Here is a 20,265-nt window from a genome sequence, read left to right as displayed (position 1 = left end):
GCAGCACACCAACATGGCACAAGTATACATATGTAACAAACCTGCACGTTATGCACATGTACCCTAGAACTTAAAGTATAATAATAATAAAAAAAGACATGCATGCCGAAATATTTAAGAATGAAATGTCATAACATTTGCAGCTCATTTTCAGATGTTTCAGTAAAAAAAAAAACAAAAAACAAAAAACAACCAACCAACCAAACAAAAAAATACAAGGAAGAACATTTTATTCCTTTATTCTTATGTTTAGCCTACTGTTAGTTTCCTAAATTAGGATTGCTTTTAAACAAAATATGCACAACATGTTAAATAAAGCTGTCAAAAATAGGGTTACAATTTTAAAGTAAAGTTAATTGAAGAAAAGATGGTACAATAAGCAGAAAAAAGAATCTGAACTTAACACATTATAGGAAAATTGTAATTATTATGGATTATTTAATCAAATATGTATATATTTTGAGTACTTATTATATATTAGGATTTGTTCCAGGTACTGATTGTGCTATTTAAAAATTTGGTTTTCCTGAAGAATATGTTCTGCTCTAGAGAGGTTCAACCTGGGGTAGAAAGAGAAATTAGACCATCATGGGGCACTAAACATCAGACAGAATATGGGGTTTGATGTCCTGACTTGGAGTTTAGGCCACAACTCTGATACAAAGTTGTGTAATTTGGGGAAATTCACTGAGACTTTCAGAGCTTCAGTTACTTTATCCCTATTCTTTTTGAGACGGAGCCCCTCTCTGTTGCCCAGGCTGGAGTGCAGTGGCGCGATTTCAGCTCACTGTAACCTCTGCCTCCCAGGTTCAAGTGATTTTCCAGTCTCAGCCTCTCAAGTAGCTGGGGTTACAGGCACCCGCCACCACGTCCTGCTAATTTTTGCATTTTTGGTAGAAATGGGGAGGCTAATCTCGAACACCTGACCTCAGGTGATCTGCCCACCTCAGCCTCCCAAAGTGCTGGGATTACAGGTGTGAGCCACCATGCCTGGCCACATTATCCCTATTCTTATCTTTATACTCTTACAATTGGGCAAGGACTCCTTTCTCTACTTACCTCCTGGGCAAGGTAATAATAAAAGTGAAAATAAATTTAATTTTCTTATTATCCTTGTTACCCTGGGAATCTCAACTCTTTTTGGTTACATATCCAATTTCTTAATCTTACTGTGTTTTATTTGACAAAATCTTTCTTAAAAATATTTCCATATAAATATTGAAGTCTGAGAAATTTTGAAGTTCTGAGGAAGTAAATTGCCTCTTAACTGTAAGAGGTTAAGTCACTTTATCGCCTGTTCTTTAATATTCCCACCTGTATGATTAAAGCATTCACAAACTGACTGCACAGCAGAATCACCTGATGAGCTTTCAAAACTATAAACTCTTTGGCCTCACCCCAGACCTATCAAATCAGAATCACAGAATATTATCATGGAAGATAGGAACATTCAAAATGAGTAATAAAGACTGCAATTCTAATCAAAATCAGAGATATAGATTTTTGTCTATAAAACACTAGAATTACACCATGCCAATTTTTATAAGCTCTCTAAATTATCTGGATGCATGATTTCCAATTCTGTTCTCCGAGTCTGTGTAAGTCTCTAGAGCCTAACTTCAAATAGGAAATAGTCTGTTGCACAACACACTCAGTTTATGATGCCTAGGACACATCATAAAGACACCTGATGTCTTTATTAAGTGTAATGATAATATACATAGCAATAATAATGATAATAATAGTAAACACATGTAATCAGTTCAACATCTTTGGGATATAGCGTGTGATATGACGTCAGATTAATTACATTATAACCCCCTTTGATTGACAAGTCAGAGTGGCTGAACATTATCAGACTTTGCATTAAAGAGCCCAATAGGCTGTTCTTCAAAGTGTAGTTCTGATTTGGTGGCTTCTGTGAGTAATTTTAGCTTTTTAGCCTACTTATGCCTTAATTATTATGTTTGATGATATGAATTTAAGAACTTGAGAAAATGAAAAATACAGACTCAAAATTATTATTTGGCACTATAGAACATAAATTTAGCTTTTAGTGATTTCAGACTATTAAGAAGCACTTAACCTTTAGAAGACTATGCAGACCTGACCAAAATGTGTAGACATTAGTCCTAATATTAGGTATTACTATCTAGCAAAGTATGGTTCATTTTTCTCCTTAATCCAGGTTTACTTTACATTTTAATAAGAAAAGCAGACAGCAACTTAAAAATAGTAATAAAGTTTTATCTTTAATTGGAGTACCAGTTAAAAGAACAGAGTTAGAAGAGCAAATTTTTTTTCTGATTTTATTCATTTCAGATTTAACAAATAATTGATCTGGCAAAAATGCTTTCCTGAATGTTAGAAATGGTGGTGAGCTTGTGCTTGAAATGCATATTACAAGGCTTGAGGAAAATATTTTAATTTTGAAATTTCAGGTGGGTTCCATAATTACTTCAGGCAGTTTTCTGTCTGAGTATAGCAGTAACAGTGCTATTCCCAGAACATACTGATGACAAAGTAAAATCACACCACTTGTTAAAGGAAAGGAAGTGCAGATGGCCATTATTAATGATGAGGATAGGGCACAATAATCATGAAAGCTCTGTACTTAAAAATAAGTATTAAAATGGCTATGGTATTAATCATGCCAGAGACATAGATTATATCCACATAAACCAAACATCAGACAAAGAATAGGAACAAAACCATTCCTTGTTGATTGTTTTGACCACATCACACCATCTGGGTAATTGACTTTGTAATTTTCCTGATAATTTCAAACCAGTAAGTTTGATGTAAGAATACTTACCAACACTTTATAACTTTTTTATCTGTAAAAGAATACTATTAATATCTACTAATTTTATTTCTCACAGAGATGATGCTTAATTAGAATCCTCAAGAAAAATTAACAGAAAAATACAAAGCTTTTAAATAGATAATTTAAGTTGAAGTTTTTTCAAAAAAAGAAATTAAGACAGAGGGCTCATGATTTCCACAGCACTGCTACTAACATCTAGGTTAAATTATTAAAACAAAAATAGAACGAAGAATAACAATAAAGAAATCTACATTATGTTTCCCACTGGGTAGATGCTTTTGTCATTATTATTTTAAGAATCATATTTGCCATCTCATGTGTACAACACTTCTGTCAGCACTGTCTGGACAAGGTAGCCCAAATTCCCATTGCTTTAATACATATTTGCACTGTTGGTGTTCTCATAGAACCATAAAGTTGCACATTATGTCCTAAAAATGTCCAGATGCAAAGCAATGAAAATGTTGAAACATTAAGAGAACAGGGGAAGATTTTAAATTTTATAAATGTAACTAGAACAAGCTGATTTTACCCCAAAAAGTACAAAACATACTTTATAACAATGTAAAAGTAAATAAAAATTTAAAATGGCAAAGGGAAATGCATTCCTTTTTATCATTATATTGCCTCTGAAAATAAATAGTCTACAGTAGATCAATAGAAACATAGGTGTGGGTGTGTCTGTTATATAACATTATAGGTGGAGATTTTGCCCACCACTCATATTTAAAAGTGCAACATAGCTTACACTAGAATACCAAGCAATTTAAAAAAGAATCTTAAAATCTGACATTTCCCTTCAGAGTGTGTAATTCTTTAAGAAAATTTTTTTAAAGGCAAAATGCTAGCAGGGAAAAAAGTCATTAAAGTCATTATTGGTCTAAACTCCCCCCTTTCTGGATGGGAGTGTAAAACTTTGAATCATCCTCAATAAAAGGGTTTAAAAAAGCTCAAACACTCAATTCACCTTCTGAGTGGAGGTAAGTGAAGTTTACTTTGCCCTTACTGCAGCCCCTACGGCTCCTCATGTGAGAGGCTCTGTGATGTTGTTTTAAGTCAGTGACTTAAGTGTGTTCCCCAGACCAGCAGCATCAACATCCCAAGGACTTACTAGAAATGCAAATTCTCAGCTCTGCCCCAGACCCACTGAATCAGAAACCCTGGAGGTGGGGCCCAGCAATCTGTGGCATAATGACCCTCCAAGCCTCAAGTTTGAGAACAGCTGTTCTAAATCAGCTTGAAGAAGGTACCAGGTGAAGATCAGTATGATCACAGCACTTCTTCAGCTGGAAGAGATTTCAGGGTTAAATGTCTTCCTTTTACAGATAAGAAAATTGCAACTCATGTAGTTACTGGCTAAAGTCAGTGTGGAACTGAGACGTGAAGCTAGGCCTCCTGAAATCAGGTATGGGTACTGCTTTACTCCCTGTCATGATGACTCCATACTCTAGACTACCATCTTTGGTGTTAAAAACACTATTGATATTTAAGAATCACTAATTGTGGGATTGTCTCTTCTTGTATGATTGTCTCTTCTTTACGTTATGCAGAAAATTCTCTGCTAATTACATGTGTCCACTACAATAGTGACGGATATTTTGATATCATAAATATTTTAATCTTATCATTTCTTTAAAAGAGAGCTTGTTTGATTTTTGTTGGCAATTTTCTCTCCTTTAAGTCTGCCAGTAAGAGTGTAGGCTAATCAATAAAAATATAATGTGAGCCACATAGGTGATTTAAAATTTTTTAGTAGCCACATTTTAAAAGGTAAAAAGAAACAGATGGTAAAGTTAATGATACATTTTATTTAACTCAATCATCCAAACCATTATAACTTCAAAATATTTTTATGGTACTAAGTCTTAAAAATTAATTGCCTAGTTTTACCTACAGAACATCAGAATTTGAGTTGACCACATTTCAAGTCCCAGTAGCCCCATGTGACTATTGGCTACCATATTAGACAGCAGAGAGAGAATTTTCTGCTTAGAATTCAGGTCTGATACATGCCGGTTCTGTGATTTAGAGGCTTTGTTAGTGATCTGTTTTCTCTTCTATGAGATGAGTATAATGAAATTTTTACCTCATCAGGTTGGCATGAGGATTAAAGAAATTCTTTAGATAAAGCCCTCTTCACACTACTTGGCAAAAAGTAATTTCCCAAATGTTAGTTTTTGTTGTTATTGGTTCATTACTATGGAAGGGCTAATGATATAACAATGTGTTGAGAGGAGTTTAGAAATATTGTCTTACAAATGGACAAAAACAATTTTTGATCATACGTTGACCTTTCAATGAAAGAACATAAGATCTCACACTCGGCCTTTAAGATGACACAATGTAAGAAAATTTGGACTAAATAACAAAGATTATTGGATGTCTTCTATGAAAAACAACGCAAGATTTAGATTAGAGCAGATTTGTCTTACCAGCTTGGACTGCTATAGCAAGATACCATAAACAGAGTGGCTTGCAAACAAGTGAAATTTATTTTTTCACAGTTCTGGAGGCTAGAAGTCCAAGATCAGGGTGCCAGTAATGTAGGTTTCTGTGGAGAACTCTTTCATTTGTTGTAGTTGGCTGACTTCTTTTATCTTCACGTGGTAGAAAGAGCTCTTTGGGGATCCCTTTTATAAGGGCACTAATCTCATTCATGGGGACCCCACCCTCATGACTTAATTATTTCCCAAAGGTTCTACATTCAAATACCATTACCTTGGGGTTACGTTTCAACATATGAATTTTGGGGGTACACAAATATTAAACTCATTGCAATGCACTTCCAGGTTATCTGAATCTAGCTTTTGCAGTATTTTATAACTTTGCAAATTATAGATAACTGGTAGCAATGCAAAATAATTCATGTTCCTAGAAATGCAAATGAATTATGTCTGGTGGGGAGGTTTAACTGACTTTCCTCCATTCTCCTCCCATGGAAAAGAAGCCAGTTGCATTGGTTTATCATTCAAGTTCAACGTTTCTTTACTGAGGAAAGTTTTCTCTATACACATTTATCCTTGTTTTACTTCTCCTTTGAAAAGTTGTGACATCTGCCTGATTCTCTAATTTATAGTTAAAATATTTAATAGTGCTCAATTTCTATCCCCACGAGAGTCATGATTTTACTTTCTTTGTACAATTATCCTTTAAAATATTTATCTAGCATTATACTATCAAATTTATAAGCATCACTATGAGCTCAACAAAAATCTAGCAAACTAAAGTATTAGGGATCATCTCTTTTTCTTGATTTTGGTTGCAAATATACATGGTTACAATCTTTTCTGTGAAAGCTTCTGAAGTTTGGAGACACAAATAGTATACAATCTTTGCCTCTGAAGACATCACAGAACACAAGAAGAGGAAGTTAAATAAATAATTATAAAGCAAAGTGTTCCAATGGAGGGATGTACAAGTTGCTGTAAGTCATCAGCTGGCAGAAGTGATGGGTAGAGGGGTTCAGGAGACACTTCACTTGAGGCAGAAATATTTGAGCTAGTGTTGAAGGATGAAAAGGAAATCTTAGGGTAAAAGTAAGAGAAAGGTCATTTTGGGCACATGCTCTGGTGTATGTGAAGCTTGCATTTCTTCTCTGTCTTTGAATTTATACCTGAATCGCTTAATTTAGAAAATGCCTCTAAGACTCTTTTGCTTTTATGGCCTAAACGCATCAATCTGACAAGTGCATACAAGCTTTTATAGCAATTCAAAACTATTAGGGCTATTTCCTCTGACTTGCATCAAGCTGAATAAACACACTCTGTTCAAGTGGAAACTTGTTATGCTGCCTTTCTCTGCCTTTCAAAGTAATCAAAGCAGGGTTCTTGAAGCCTGAGTATCTCACCTGTGCCTCCTAATGGCTCATTTATTTTGTTTATCCTGCTTTTGGGAAAATCAGAGGTAGCTTGACATTTGCATTGCTAATAAATGGCTTTCACATTGCATTGGTACTTCATGTGGTTCAGATTGGCAACTTGCATTTGAACAAGGCCATCTGGTCAGTGCTGTTAGGATACCTATTTTCAGAGTCATATTTTAGCATAAGGGATATCTACATATGATATCTTTGTACTCACTATAGAATTTTCTTCTCCATTTTAAGTTCTTATGTTACCAGATCTACAGGACAATGTATTTGCATTTTGCATTGCTGGGTTAGGCATTCTGTAACAGTAGGCAGCTAGTCAGACATGAGCAGGGCAGGAGAGGCCCCCCCACCGCAAAACCAGGAATGTCAGATGACCATCAGGTGGTTGCTAACTATCTCTCTAAGATGATAATTGTACCTGGAAGCAGATTCTGCACTCCTCAAATTTCCACTTGGTTTGGGCTGCCTGCCTCCACACTTGCCTTCACCATGTCCATCAGGGTGACCCAGAAGTCCTACAAGGTGTCCATCTCTGGCCTCCAGGTTTTCAGCAGCTACTCCTACATGTGTGGGCCAGGAACAACTCCTTGAACTTCTCCCAAATGGGTAGTAGCAGCAGTTTCTAGGGTGGGTAGGGAACTGGCATGGGTCTGGGTGGAGACTGTGGTGGGGCTAGTGATATTGGGGGGCCTCATAGCCATCATGGTGAACCAGAGCCTACTGAGCCCCCTTAAGCCAAAGGTAGACTCCAACATCCAGGCCACGTACACCCAGGAGAAGGGGCAGATCAACACCCTCAACAAGTTTGCCTCCTTCATCAACAAGGTATACTGCTGGAGCAGCAGCAGCAGATGCTGAAGACCAGTGGAGCCTCCTGCAGCAGCAGAAGACAGCCCAGAGCTACATGGACAACATGCTTGAGAGCTATATCAACAACCTTTGGAGGCAGTGGGACACTCTGGACCAAGAGAAGCTAAAGCTGGAGACAGAGCTTGGCAACATGCAGGGGCTGCTGAAGGCCTTGAATAATAAGTACGAGGGTGACATCAATAAACATACAGAGATTTAGAATGAATTTGTCCTCATCAAGAAGGATATGGATGAAGCTTGCATAAACAAGGTAGAGCAAGAATCTCTCCTGGAAGGGCTGACTGATGAGATCAACTTCCTCAGGCAGATGTATAAAGAGGGTATCTGTGAGCTGCATTCTCAGATCTCAGAGATATCTATGGTCCTGTCTATGGACAACAGCCACTCCCTAGAAATGGACAGCATCATTGCTGACGTCAAGACCCAGTATGAGGACATTGTCAACCACAGCCTGGCCAAAGCTGAGCGCATGTACCAGATCAAGTATGAGGAGCTGCAGATGCTGGCTGGAAAGCATGGGGATGAGCTGTGTCACACAAAGATGGATATCACTGAGATGAACTGTAACACTGTTAGTGGTAGGAGGCAGACAAATCCTAGGAAGACAGGGGCTGGTCCCTGGTGAAACCCAAGTTTCAAACTGAAGGCAGTTTAAAGCCTAGCTACAAGTCCCTGGTAAATCCACAGACCAGATTGAGAACCTTTTCCCATTTGGCATGCTTTCTTCTGTTTGATCTCTACCTTTCACCTATTTTACATATAGCTACTCTTCCCTAATTGGTTTTTTACACTGTTGTACCCACCTTTGAGTGACACTTTTGTTTTAGCATTTTTTGCACACTCACAAGCCAATCATCATGCACTCCCCCATTCTCAGCTCATAAAAAGCTCTGGTCTCAGCCCCACTGGGAGAGAGACCACCTGACTTCTGGTGGGGGACCACCCTGCATCTCCTCTCCACTAAGAGCTGTTTTGTCGTTTAATAAAACTCTTCTCCACCCTCCTCACTTTTCAGTTTTCAGCGTAACCTCATTCTTCTTGGATGTGGGACAAGAACTTGGGACTCACTGAATATGCATAGAAAGAAGGCTGTAACACTGTGGCCCTCTGCCCTCTGTTGGTGGAGGGCACCCACCCCACAAAATGGGAAACAGCGATGGGTTTAAGCCAGTTCCAGAGCCATGGGAGGAAGCTATTAGCATGCTGTAACACCCCATCTAGGGTTTTGGGATCACAGGCACCCTGGTTTGGGTGCCATTGCATTCCCCTCATCTGGACACCAGAGTCTACCATAGGAGTTGTTTGTGACACACCCAGTCCAGCTGCAAGTCCTGCATTGAGCCTGCTCCTGTGCTGGTGCTTGGAGCAGCTGGCCAGACCCTGCATTCTTGCTCATACACCCCCTCCTGCCAGGGACTGAGTACACAGTCTCAGTGGCCATGGGATCCATGCCAGCATACAAGCCAGGCATGGCCTGGTTGGCTGAGTAGACAGGGTGTCTGTCTCCCAGCAGGAGCATCACCATCCAGAAGTCTCTGATTGGCAAAGTGGCTGAGAAAAATCCTGTATCAACATCAGTGGGCTCCAGGCTGAGACTGAGGGCCTCAAAGGCCAAGGAGCTTCCCTGGAAGCTGTCATCATGGATGCCAAGCAGCATGTGGAACTGGCTGTGAAGGCCACCAAGCTGTTGGAGCTGGAGGCCATCCTGCAGTGTGCCAAGCAGGACATGGTGCGACAGCTGCATGAGTACCAGGAGCTGATGAATGTCAAGCTGGCCCTGGACATTGCGATTGCCACCTACAGGAAGCTGCTGGAGGGAGAGGAGAACCAGCTGAAGTCTGGGATGCGGAACATAAGTATCCATACGAAGATCACCAGTGTCTGCTCAGGTGGGCTGAACTTGGCTTACAGAGGCCTCACAAGCCCTGGCCTTAGCTATGGCCTGGGCTCCAGCTTTGGCTCTGGCATGGGCTCCAGCTTCTTCAGGAGTACCAGCTCCTGTAGGGCTGTGGGTATGAAGAAGATTGAGACCCACGATGGGAAGCTGGCCTCTGAGTCGTCTGATCTCCTGCCCAAGAGAATGGCCATGGCAGCCCCTCCCGGCCTACCCCATCCTGTGGCTGCCCCATGGCCTGTGGCAGAGGCTCTTGTTCAGTGGAGCATAGGGAACAGGAGACCCACCTGAGGCAGACACTGGTGGTCACTCCCACCATGAGTGGGTTGAGGGCTAAGGTCTTCTCTGGGCTCTAGCCTTCGGCCTACCCATCAGGGGAGTTCACTGCCTGGGGTACCCTCCGCCCATGCCTCCATCTATGAAACAGTTTTGTTTTTGTTTTTTTCCAAATAAAGCCTCAGCTAGCTCTGCCAAAAAATAAAATAAAATAAAATAAAATAAATAAATAAAATAAAATAAAATAAAATAAAATAAAAACAATTTGTCTCAGCCAGTGCCAGGGAAAGGCAGTCTCCTGATAGATAATAACATCTGAAATGTTTTCAGCAGCTTCCTAATAAGATCTCAGGAGTTGGGCAAGTGGACTGAAGCATGGTCACTAAAAGACAAAATAGTGGAGTTTAACTGGTATGTGACCTTCTAGGAACATTCAACTGGTAGGGAAAGAATGCCTCTTCTGAAAATGCATACAACTCCAGTAAACACACTGTATATTAATTTATTAGCTATTTTCCCTGTCTTTAGGCTTTCCCTTTTCCATCATCATGCAAATCTATGCTTCCCAATAATTTTTACTTCATGCCCCATGTAGAAAATAAACTTGGAACGACACTGGATAAACAAATAATTCTGCTCATATTTGAAGCCCTCTCGTCTGGAAGGCTTTATTCTTTCTGGGGACTGAGGGGAAATATCTATTTCAAAGCACTGAAACCCTTGCAGGCAAAATAACATGCTGCTGTATGTTGATTTGGGAAGCTTTGCTATAAACTAATACCAAGTTAATTTAATTACATTTCCACTGTATACATTTTAAAATCCTACACTGAATTCCCATTGCTAAAAGAATAAAGTTCAGAGTTGTCATTTAACTTTTTTCTAATTTTATTTTATTTTTAAAATTGTCACATAATAATTCTATACATTTGTGGGATATGTAATAATGTTTCAATACATATAATGTATAGTGATCAGATCAGGGTAATTAAGATATCCATCATCTCACACATTCAGCATTTTTTTGTGATGGAAACATTTCATATCCTCCCGGCTATCTGAACCTATATGTTATTAACTATAGTCATCCCACAGTGCTATAAAATACTAGAACTTATTTATCCTATCTGACTGTAATTTTGTATTATTTAACAAATCTCTCCTAATAACCTCCTTCTCACTCCCCTTCCCAGCCTCTAGTATCCTGTTCTACTTTTTACTTCTATAAGATCAACTTTTTTTAGCTTCCACACATAAGCGAGAACATATGGTGTTTAGCTATCCGTTCCTGGCTTATTTCACTTAACATAATGTCCTCCAGTTCTATCCATGCTGCCACAAATGATGGGATTTAATTCCTTTTTATGGCATAATAGCATTCTATTGTGCATATATATATAGCATTTCCTTTTTCCATTAATCTGTTGTTGGACATCTAGGTTACTTCCATATCTTGGCTATGGTGAATACTGTAGCAATACACATGGAGGTGCAGATGTCTCTTCGATATACTGATTTCCTCTCCTTTGGGTAAATGCACAGTGGTGGGACTGCTGGCTCACATGGTAGTGCTAGTTGTCATTTTTGTTTTAGGAGCCATCATATTGTTCTCCACAGTGGTTGTACTAGTTTAAATTTTCACCAAGAGTGTAAAAGTGTTCCCTTTCGCTGTCCGCTTGCCAGCATTTGTTATTTTTTGTCTTTTTGATAATAGTCATCCTAACTGTGGTGAGATGCTACCTCACTGTAGTTTTTATTTGCAGTTCCCAGATGATTACAAATGAAATTTATATATATTTGTTAGCTGTTTGCATGTCTTCTTTTGACAAATGTCTTTTCTGATTATCTGCGCATTTTTAAATTGGGTTGTTTTTTGCTGTTGAGACGTTTAAATGTTTGTATATTCTGGATATTAATCTTTTGTTGGATGAATAATTTCCAAATTCTTCCATTCTGTAGGTTGCCTTTTGACTCTGTTAATTGTTTCCTTTGCTGTGCAGAGGTTTTCAGTTTGATATACTTTTATTTATTTATTGTTGCTTTTGTTGCCTGTGCTTTTGAGGTCTTATTCATAAAATCTTTTCCCAGGCCAATGTCCTGAAGCATTTTCCCTATGTTTCCTTCTAATAGTTTTATAGTTTTGGGTCTTACACTTAAGTCTTTGATCCATTTTGAGTTGACTTTTGTAAAGGGTAAGAGGTGAGGATCTAGTTTTAATATTTTGCTCATGTATATAGTTTTCCCTACACTATTTATTGAAGAGACTGTTCTTTCCCTGATTAGTGTTTTTGGTACCTTTTTCAAAAATCAGTTGGCCATAAATGCATAGATTAATTTCTGAGTTTTCTATTCTGTTGGATTTGGTCTATGTGTTTGTTTTTATGTCACTACTACCCTGTTTTGGTTCTGACAGCTTTGTTGTCTATTTTGAAGTCTGGTACCGTAATGTCTCCAGGTTTGTTCTTATGCCTTAGGATTGCTTTGACTATGAGGGGTCTTTCGTGGTTCCATATGAATTTTAGTGTTTTGTTTTTCTCTTTCTGTGAAGAATGTCATTAATATTTTAATAGAGACCACATTGAGTCTGTAGATTTCTTTGAGTGATATGTCATTTAAAAAATATTAATCCTTCAGATTCATGAGCATGGGATGTCTTTCCATTTGTTTGTATCATCTTCATATTTTTCATCAGTCTTTTGCAGTTTGCCTTCTAGAGGTCTTTCACCTCCTTGGTTAACTTTATTTTGTGTATTTTATTTTATAGCTATTGTAATTTGGTTTGACCTCTTGAGCCTTAATTTCTAATCTTATGACTTTATTTTTACAAAGGTGCTCTTGTGTCCAGCAAAGAGAGGGTTTGTTTTGGGGGAGGGGCTGTTATCTTTGCTATCTTAGTTAAATTACAAACTAAATCCTTCCCAAAGTTAGTTTGACTCATGGCCAGCAATAACTAAGGGCAGCTTGAATATTAATGGCAAGATGAAGTTGGCTAAGTCAGATCTTTTCCTAGTCCTTAAAATGTTTGCAAATACAGTCTCAGTCCCCATTTTGGGGGTTTCAACACATCTTATTTTTAAGGTGTGAGCAACAGAGATGGGAAAAGTCGAACAACTGCTCTAACTTCTTCCTGCTGACAGGGTGTAGTGGGATAGGATTTGGCCCCAAAGTAAGAGGAGTAAAACTGCCTTTTCAGCTGCCTGCATGTATTTATAGGTGCCTGGTTGGGGTTCCAAAGCTTGCATGACAAAGACGTTAGTACTTTCATCCACAGTTTTAGTAAAGCATTTACGTGAACAGCAGACTATAGGATAATGAGTCTTCATATAAGGAGTACGAATCCTAGCTTCAAGAAGTCTTTGCAGAATTAATCTGAAGCCCTGAGGGAGCCAGGTGAATAGCCCTGAGAACCAATCAGCCATGTGGTCACTAGGTGAGAGAGATTTGGGTCAGAGGTTGTTAGAAAGACAAATTGGGATAAACAAGAAAGAACAAAATCAAATATACCATCTCATATCCTTTGAATCGGTTTCCTAGTCCTGAGAATAGTTCAGTTCAGTTAAACAGCTGTTTCCCATTTCAGGAGGTGGCATTGGAGATGAGCTAGGCCTTTACATGTGATGAAAGCAAATGGATTTTTAATAAGAGGCATTTCCATGGAAACAGAAAAAAATAAAGGTTAATATTGGGTACAATGTATCCAGATGTTAGACTCAAAGGATATTTAGTTATAGAGGAGGATGGAAGTAGCAATCTGACACCTTTTTTTTGCCTGTACCACAAGCAAGTTTGCAGGGCTTCAGGAAGAAGTTAATAGCCATTTTATTTAGTCCAAGTCAGAAAAAGGGGAGAAAATTTTGAAAATATTAATTTTAGTACTTGTAGCCCAGAAAAAATTCAGGATTCAGTCCAAATTGCAGAAAATAATACAAACTCAGAAACAATGGACAAGACTAGGATCCATAAACAGGTGTACTCTAGTTATTTTTTTGTAACATTAATTTTTCTCTCTCCAGTCTTCATTTTTATTATAGACAAATCATAGCAGGACAAAGTTATTTGTGAAATAAATTTTAGTCTTTTTATACTTGGCCAGATTGTATGCATAAAGTACAGCAAGAATAATTATTTGCCACATAGGCTCTTATTTATTTATTTATTTTGAGATGGAGTCTCGCTCTGTCTCCCAGGCTGGAGTGCAATGGCATGATCTCCGCTCACTGCAACCTCCACCTCATAGGTTCGTGCAGTTCTCCTGTGTCAGCATCCTGAGTAGCTGGGATTACAGGTGCCTGCCACCACACTTGGCTAATTTTTTGTATTTTTAGTAGATGGGGGTTTCGCCATGTTGGCCAGGCTGGTCTCGAACTCCTGAACTCAGGTGATCCACCCACCTCGGCCTCCCAAAGTGCTGGGATTACAGGAGTGAGCCACTGTGCCCAGCTCCACATAGACTCTTTTTAAATTGGCTTTGCTGGAACGTTTTTTCATAAGGAACCTCAGCTTAGACTTTTTAGAGCCATGATCTCAGCTATGGATTTATTTGTGCCTGCAAATACTTGCATGAATTGAATGAATTCCTATCCTCTCCAAGTTCCAAGATAACTTGGGGCCCCTGGACCTGTGAGAAAGTGACATTCTTTACTTACCAAAGCTAAGTCAGGAAGCCTGGACAGGGACTGTGTAGAAAAAGTATGAGGCCAGTTTTCCCAAGGAGCTTTTATCAGCTCTGTAAGTCAGCCTGGATTCCTTAAAGAAGTCTATTTATATTTGGGGGCATACCATTCTAGTCAAAGCCTTGGTAAAATAATCAGTGTTTTCAATTGTGTCCTGTTACATAAAACCCCAGATATTTATTGTATGTATGCAAATAACTATATTACCATGGTTAAGAATATTCATAAAATAGTTTCTAAATTCTGGAGAAATCAGGTAAAAAGAAAGAAATATGCTCCAAATTTTGCTCATAGGAGTATAGTTTACCTAATAGCTAAAAACTGTAAATAGATTAAAAGAAAAATAGGTTTTTCTGGACTGCAAACAATAAAAGAAATAGCAACATTTTAAACAAAAATCATGAAAAGATTATTTTGGTATTTATTAGTTCAGTCCCTGTAATTATCTCCTGTTCTGCCTGATCCTGGACCAGCAGTCCTCATGAACACATCAGCTCTCCATGAGAATCTTAGAATATTTTCTTTTCTCGCTATTATAATGGCACAATTTGCAAAGTTATCTGAGACCAGTATTCAAGACCACTCTTCACAGTCTTATAGATGCTTATAAACTACCTTTTGAAAAAGATCAAAATAAGACAGTAATTATTTGTGGATGACAAAATCTTAGGTCATCTGTCCATGGTTAAAGATGCAACCAACAAGGAAATCTGGTCATCTCTGTGGCACACAACAATTTAACATAACAATCATAATTACTACTGATAATATATACTGAGACATATCAGACTAATAGGAATATTATACAATTTTAGCAAACACGAAATTAATGAATTTATATGAATATAAACCAAAGAAAGTTAAATACGATTTTACATTTGAGAATACTTCCTATATAATTTTAAATAAACTGAGTATGTCTCTTGGACTTCAGACACCCTAATACTTAAAAGATTATTAAAGCAATAAAAATCTGATTTTGGAAAGTTTGTCATATATCAAAGTTTTAAGACACTTGATGTCACAAAATGGAATCCCACCATCATAAGTCACTTATTTCACCGAAATGATAACTTAAAAATTTCAAAAAGGCAAAATCTTTGTTCATTAGTAGAAAAGAGACTTAGTTTTCCACACAAGACCCAATAAAGAGAGCATGAGGCCAACTTAATCTGTCTCTTCTCTCTCCCTTGTAGTTTATTCAAAAAGCAAACAGAATTTATTATCTCTCAATATTACATGAAAATCTTGTTCAAAAGGAGCTAAATTTCACTTTTGTATTAGTGTACAATTATATTAGTGTTAAACCCAATTCTTAATAAAACCATATAAACAAATCTATCCAATCTTAACTGTCTGACCATAGGTAAAGTTTTTATAAACCCTTCATAACCCTTTATACTTTTCTGCTAAAAAACAGATCAATGTTCCAAGAAAACCCTGTTATTCAACACTTGGGCTTAGATTCTGGCTCTGAATCAGTATGCTTTTATTTTAATGTTCAGTTGATGGAAAAACTAAATAATACCCTTTTAATTATAGCCAATTTGCTCTCACACAGGATTTTTAAAATAAGGTAAATATTTCACAAATTTTCTATAGCTTGCTTAAATCTTCAGTTTTTTTGACTTAAAACAATTTTTAGGCTCTCTAAACTGCAGAAAGTTATCTTATAAAAACTACATTTCTATGTTATTGTCAAAAACATGTAACTTTTATTTTTAGTGTTAGCAATTTTAATTATGTACCAGGTGCAGAACCTAGGACATGAGACAGAACTGCAAATGAATGTCTGATTCTTTCCAGCATAGCTAGGTGGCATGGCTAATGCCACATGTCCCCAGGCCTTACCTAAAATCTAATGGCTGTAAAGCAGGCAAGTTGAACAATAATAAAATGTCATAGCAGCAGTTTATAACCTTAAAGCATCTAGCAAGGCAGTATCTGCCTTGCCTAATTCAGACCTAATTTCTAAATTTTGAAGACTGTTATTTTATTAATAATATTAAAATAATTTTTATTTACCAATGATTATTAAAGTCACATGAACTAAAATACATTAAAGTTTCTATTTTTCTGACAAAATATTTGATTTAAGCACTTATTTATCTTTAGGCCAACTAATAAGAGTTCCTTTATATAATTTGGTAGTGAAACATCACATACACAAAACAGAAAATGTAGAGATGGAAGATTTTTCATTTGTCAGCCTTTAAGTTTCTTTTCCCCATTTTAGACCATTAGTCTCTTGATTACTTGTTCCCTGCTCTAAACAATTGTCAGTGAGACAACTCAAAATTTGCATTTCTAAAGAAGTAATTCTTGATGAAACAAGATGGATAATTCATATTTAACTCAAACTGAAGAAAAATTATGTAAGTAAAAGTTAAGATAGGCAGAAAAATAAGACACTCTTACATATGAAGAATTCTTTAAAGTTGTAAATTAATTGGACTACTGGCTTTAGGGTAGAGCCTTTTAAGAAACAGGGGAAATAAGGCATGCAGTTTTTAGGGCCTAATTGGTAGGCACAACAACAAGAGATAACAGATGCCCCCAACTCAAGGATCCCATTTTTTAATTGAAACCTGGATCCCTCAAAAGAAGGGAACCCTATAGGACCAGACAGTGTAACAGTATGCAGTTCACTGCAAGGACATCCCCCCAAGGCTGGTGGGCAACCCAAGCTGGTCAGCCCATTCCATAATTAGCCATCCATTCCATATATTTTAGGTGTCTAAGAGCACACTGTTTTTTATTTAAACACACAAGGAAAGGAATATTATTTTGTAGTAATAATTATTCATAGTAAGCAACTGCCATCAACAACTTAAAAATTTATCTCTTATCTAGCTATTATATACATCAAGATTAAAATTTTGTTATAATGCAAAGTAATTTCTGGCCCCCCAAAAGTAAAAAAGTTTAGATACAAGAGGAAATAGGAACAGACAATGGTAAGTGGAGAATCAGACAGAATTCTGTTGACTAAAATGTCTTTTACAGAGGGACAGCAGGGGCTTTAAAACAGTATCTGTATAGATATAGCCCAAATATCAGCCTTAATTAAGTAAATTTTTATTAGAGCTCTAAAAATATCAATTTTATCTTTTTATTACCAGATTTTAGCTGAGACAAACAGCCAATATTTCTGGCTTTTGAACTTTTTACTATAGGTAACCTCCCAGGTGAAATCAGTAATCCTCAACTAAGGCTATGACTTAACCATGGATACATGAGGTGTTTTCAAAGAGATAGTAAGTGTTTTTTACAAGATATAGAACCACCCCAATGGTTACTCAGAAAAAAGAAAATTCGAGATAGGAAATCAAGAAGCTGTCCATGAAGGGAAAAATAATTAATAAATGGAAAAAAGTCCTACAGGTATTAAATCAGAAGTGACCCACTTCCTAAACTTGGAATTGAACCCAAGCCACCATTGTGAAAAGGCAAAGCCTTAGCTGCTGAACTGCAGCATGGGGTAATTGTCTTTTCCCAGAAGGAGTCTGTGGTGGTGATTTTGAGCTTGCAAAGGATTTTAACTGCTCAAGAGAAATCTTAAAGCTAACCATGATGTGAACCCCCAAATTCCCACCCTCTGGACTGTGTAGACCAAGAGAGAGTACCCCCACATGGTCACAAAGTCAAGTTTTTAAGACATAACATGAAAGAGAAACCTCATTTGGTTTTTGTTTCAGGGACCTCAGCAAAGTTTGTAACTGACCAGTCTCTAGAGCTGGCTCAAAAAGCAGACTTATAAGAGTTATAGGCCAGTATTCTATCTTGTGGTACAGAATGACACAGAAAGACAAAAAGATGACTCATACAAATCCTTTTTCCTATTAATCAAAATGTTGTAGAAGGGACAAACAGTGACTTTTACCATTCATTCAACTGGTTTGTACAGAGAGAGAGGCCAGAAGCCTGGATGGTAAGAAATTCTTGCTCTTAAGCTTCCAGAAGAGTAGAGTGGCTTTTGAGGACCCTGCATGCTGCACCATAGCTAGATAGGTATATTAATCCGTTTTCACACTGCTGATAAAGACATACGTGAGACTGGGAAGAAAAAGAGGTTTAATTGGACTTACAGTTCCACATTCCTTGGGAGGTCTCAGAATCATGGTGGGAGGCAAAAGGCACTTCTTACATGGTGGCAGCAAGAGAAGATGAGGAATAAGTAAAAGTGGAAATCCCTGATAAACCCATCAGATCTCATGAGACTTATTCACTATCATGAGAATAGCATGGGAAAGACCAGCCCCCATGATTCAATTACCTCCCTCTGGGTCCCTCCCACAACATGTGGGAATTCTGGGAGATGTAATTCAAGTTGAGATTTGGGTGGGAACATAGCCAAACCATGTCAACGGACCAAGTCACATTACAAAAGAAAATCATTCTTTTCTGTTTTATGGAACCATAGGCAAAAGCCTTTCAATTTTACAAGATGCCACCCAATGGGCTATGTGGGGGAGCTGAATTAACTTTTTGTATTTTGGCCAGAGCAAAATACACATGACAAAACACAATCACTAATCACCCTACTCAATGCCCAAGTATCAATCTGTGAGGTTCAAACTTGTCTTCGTTGGTCTCTGTTATATTTGATCCACTTAAGGCAGGCAGAGATGACCTCTGACCAGGAGTTTCAGTGGCTGGTCTCTGGGCAAGATGGAAGGGCAGAGGGTTATCCTGAGTGAGACTTGTTGAGCTCCAGTTAATGGTTCCTTCAGTGCTCACCAAATATGCTGGCCAGACAAATTAGGAGACCCTGATGAATTTCTGGCAGCAAATCCGTCAGAGATCATCTCTACATGTACAAATGCATGCAATGAAGTAAATATGAACAGAAGGCCTTCCAAACCAGGATTCCAGACCAGATGATGAAAGAGAAGACTATGCTTCCAAACAACTCCCCTATTCTCTGTTTCTTTGGGGAGAAATCTTCCCAAAATGGGACTCTTCCTACAATCAAGGGAGAGATGAACCATCCCCATAAGAGGGCTACAGAGACAGTCCCTGTAATGGGGCTACAGACAGTGTCTCTAGAGATATGAATAGACTCAGGGAAGGACGAGGGTGTTGGCAGCACCTGGAATACTCACAAAATCAGGTTACAAGATGTCTTTGAGGAAATATTTCTCCATTACAATTAGATCTATGCGCTATGGGTGGATAGCACTCTGCCGGTAGAGTTGGTACCAGGGGAACACTTATTCCAAGAGAACTATGTGGCTGCTTGAGCTGGCCTCTGGATCTGTCACTGTTAAGGAGCTGCTGAACCAAGGGCAGGTACCTTCAAGGGCTATCCCAGTGATTAGCCCCCCAACTTGTAACCACCCAAAGGGTTCTTCTTGCCTGCTGCCAACATGAAGCCAATTTATCAAAACAGGAGAATTGCAATAAACAGTTTAATACGCATAGAGTCAGCTAAATTAGAGACCATAGTTTTATGATTACTCAAATAAACATCTCTGAAAATTCAGATGCTAGATTTTTTAAAAGATAGATTGGGGAGCAGGGAGCTATGGAATGAGGGATGTTGATTGGTTGGGTTGGGGATTGGATCATAGGAAGTTGGAGCTGTCCTCTTATGCTGAGCTGGTTCCTGAGTGGGAGTCACAAGACCAGATGAGCCAGTTTACTGTTCTGGGTGGTGTCAGCTGATCCATCAGAATGCAGGGTCTAAAAAATACCTCAAATACCAACCTTAAGCTTTACAATAGTGATGTTATCTGTAGAAGCAATTGGGAAGGTAAGAAATCTGGTGCCCTCTGGCTGCATGGCTCTTGAGACATAATTTCTGATGTTGTGGCTAATTTGTTGTTTTTCCAAAGGTGGTCTGGTTTCTAAG

General features: G+C 38.0%; 1 pseudogene; it reads left to right on the top strand.

The window, feature by feature from the left end:
• Positions 1 to 7,794: 7,794 nt before the first annotated feature.
• Positions 7,795 to 9,753, top strand: LOC117079056 (annotated as a pseudogene).
• The last annotated feature ends 10,512 nt before the right edge of the window (positions 9,754 to 20,265 follow it).

The sequence above is a fragment of the Trachypithecus francoisi genome, unplaced genomic scaffold (genome assembly GCF_009764315.1).
Source record: "Trachypithecus francoisi isolate TF-2019V2 unplaced genomic scaffold, Tfra_2.0 Lachesis_group7, whole genome shotgun sequence".
NCBI lineage: Eukaryota > Metazoa > Chordata > Mammalia > Primates > Cercopithecidae > Trachypithecus > Trachypithecus francoisi.
The sequence above is the reverse complement of the archived record's forward strand: the minus strand, read 5'-3'. Positions and strand labels throughout refer to the sequence as shown.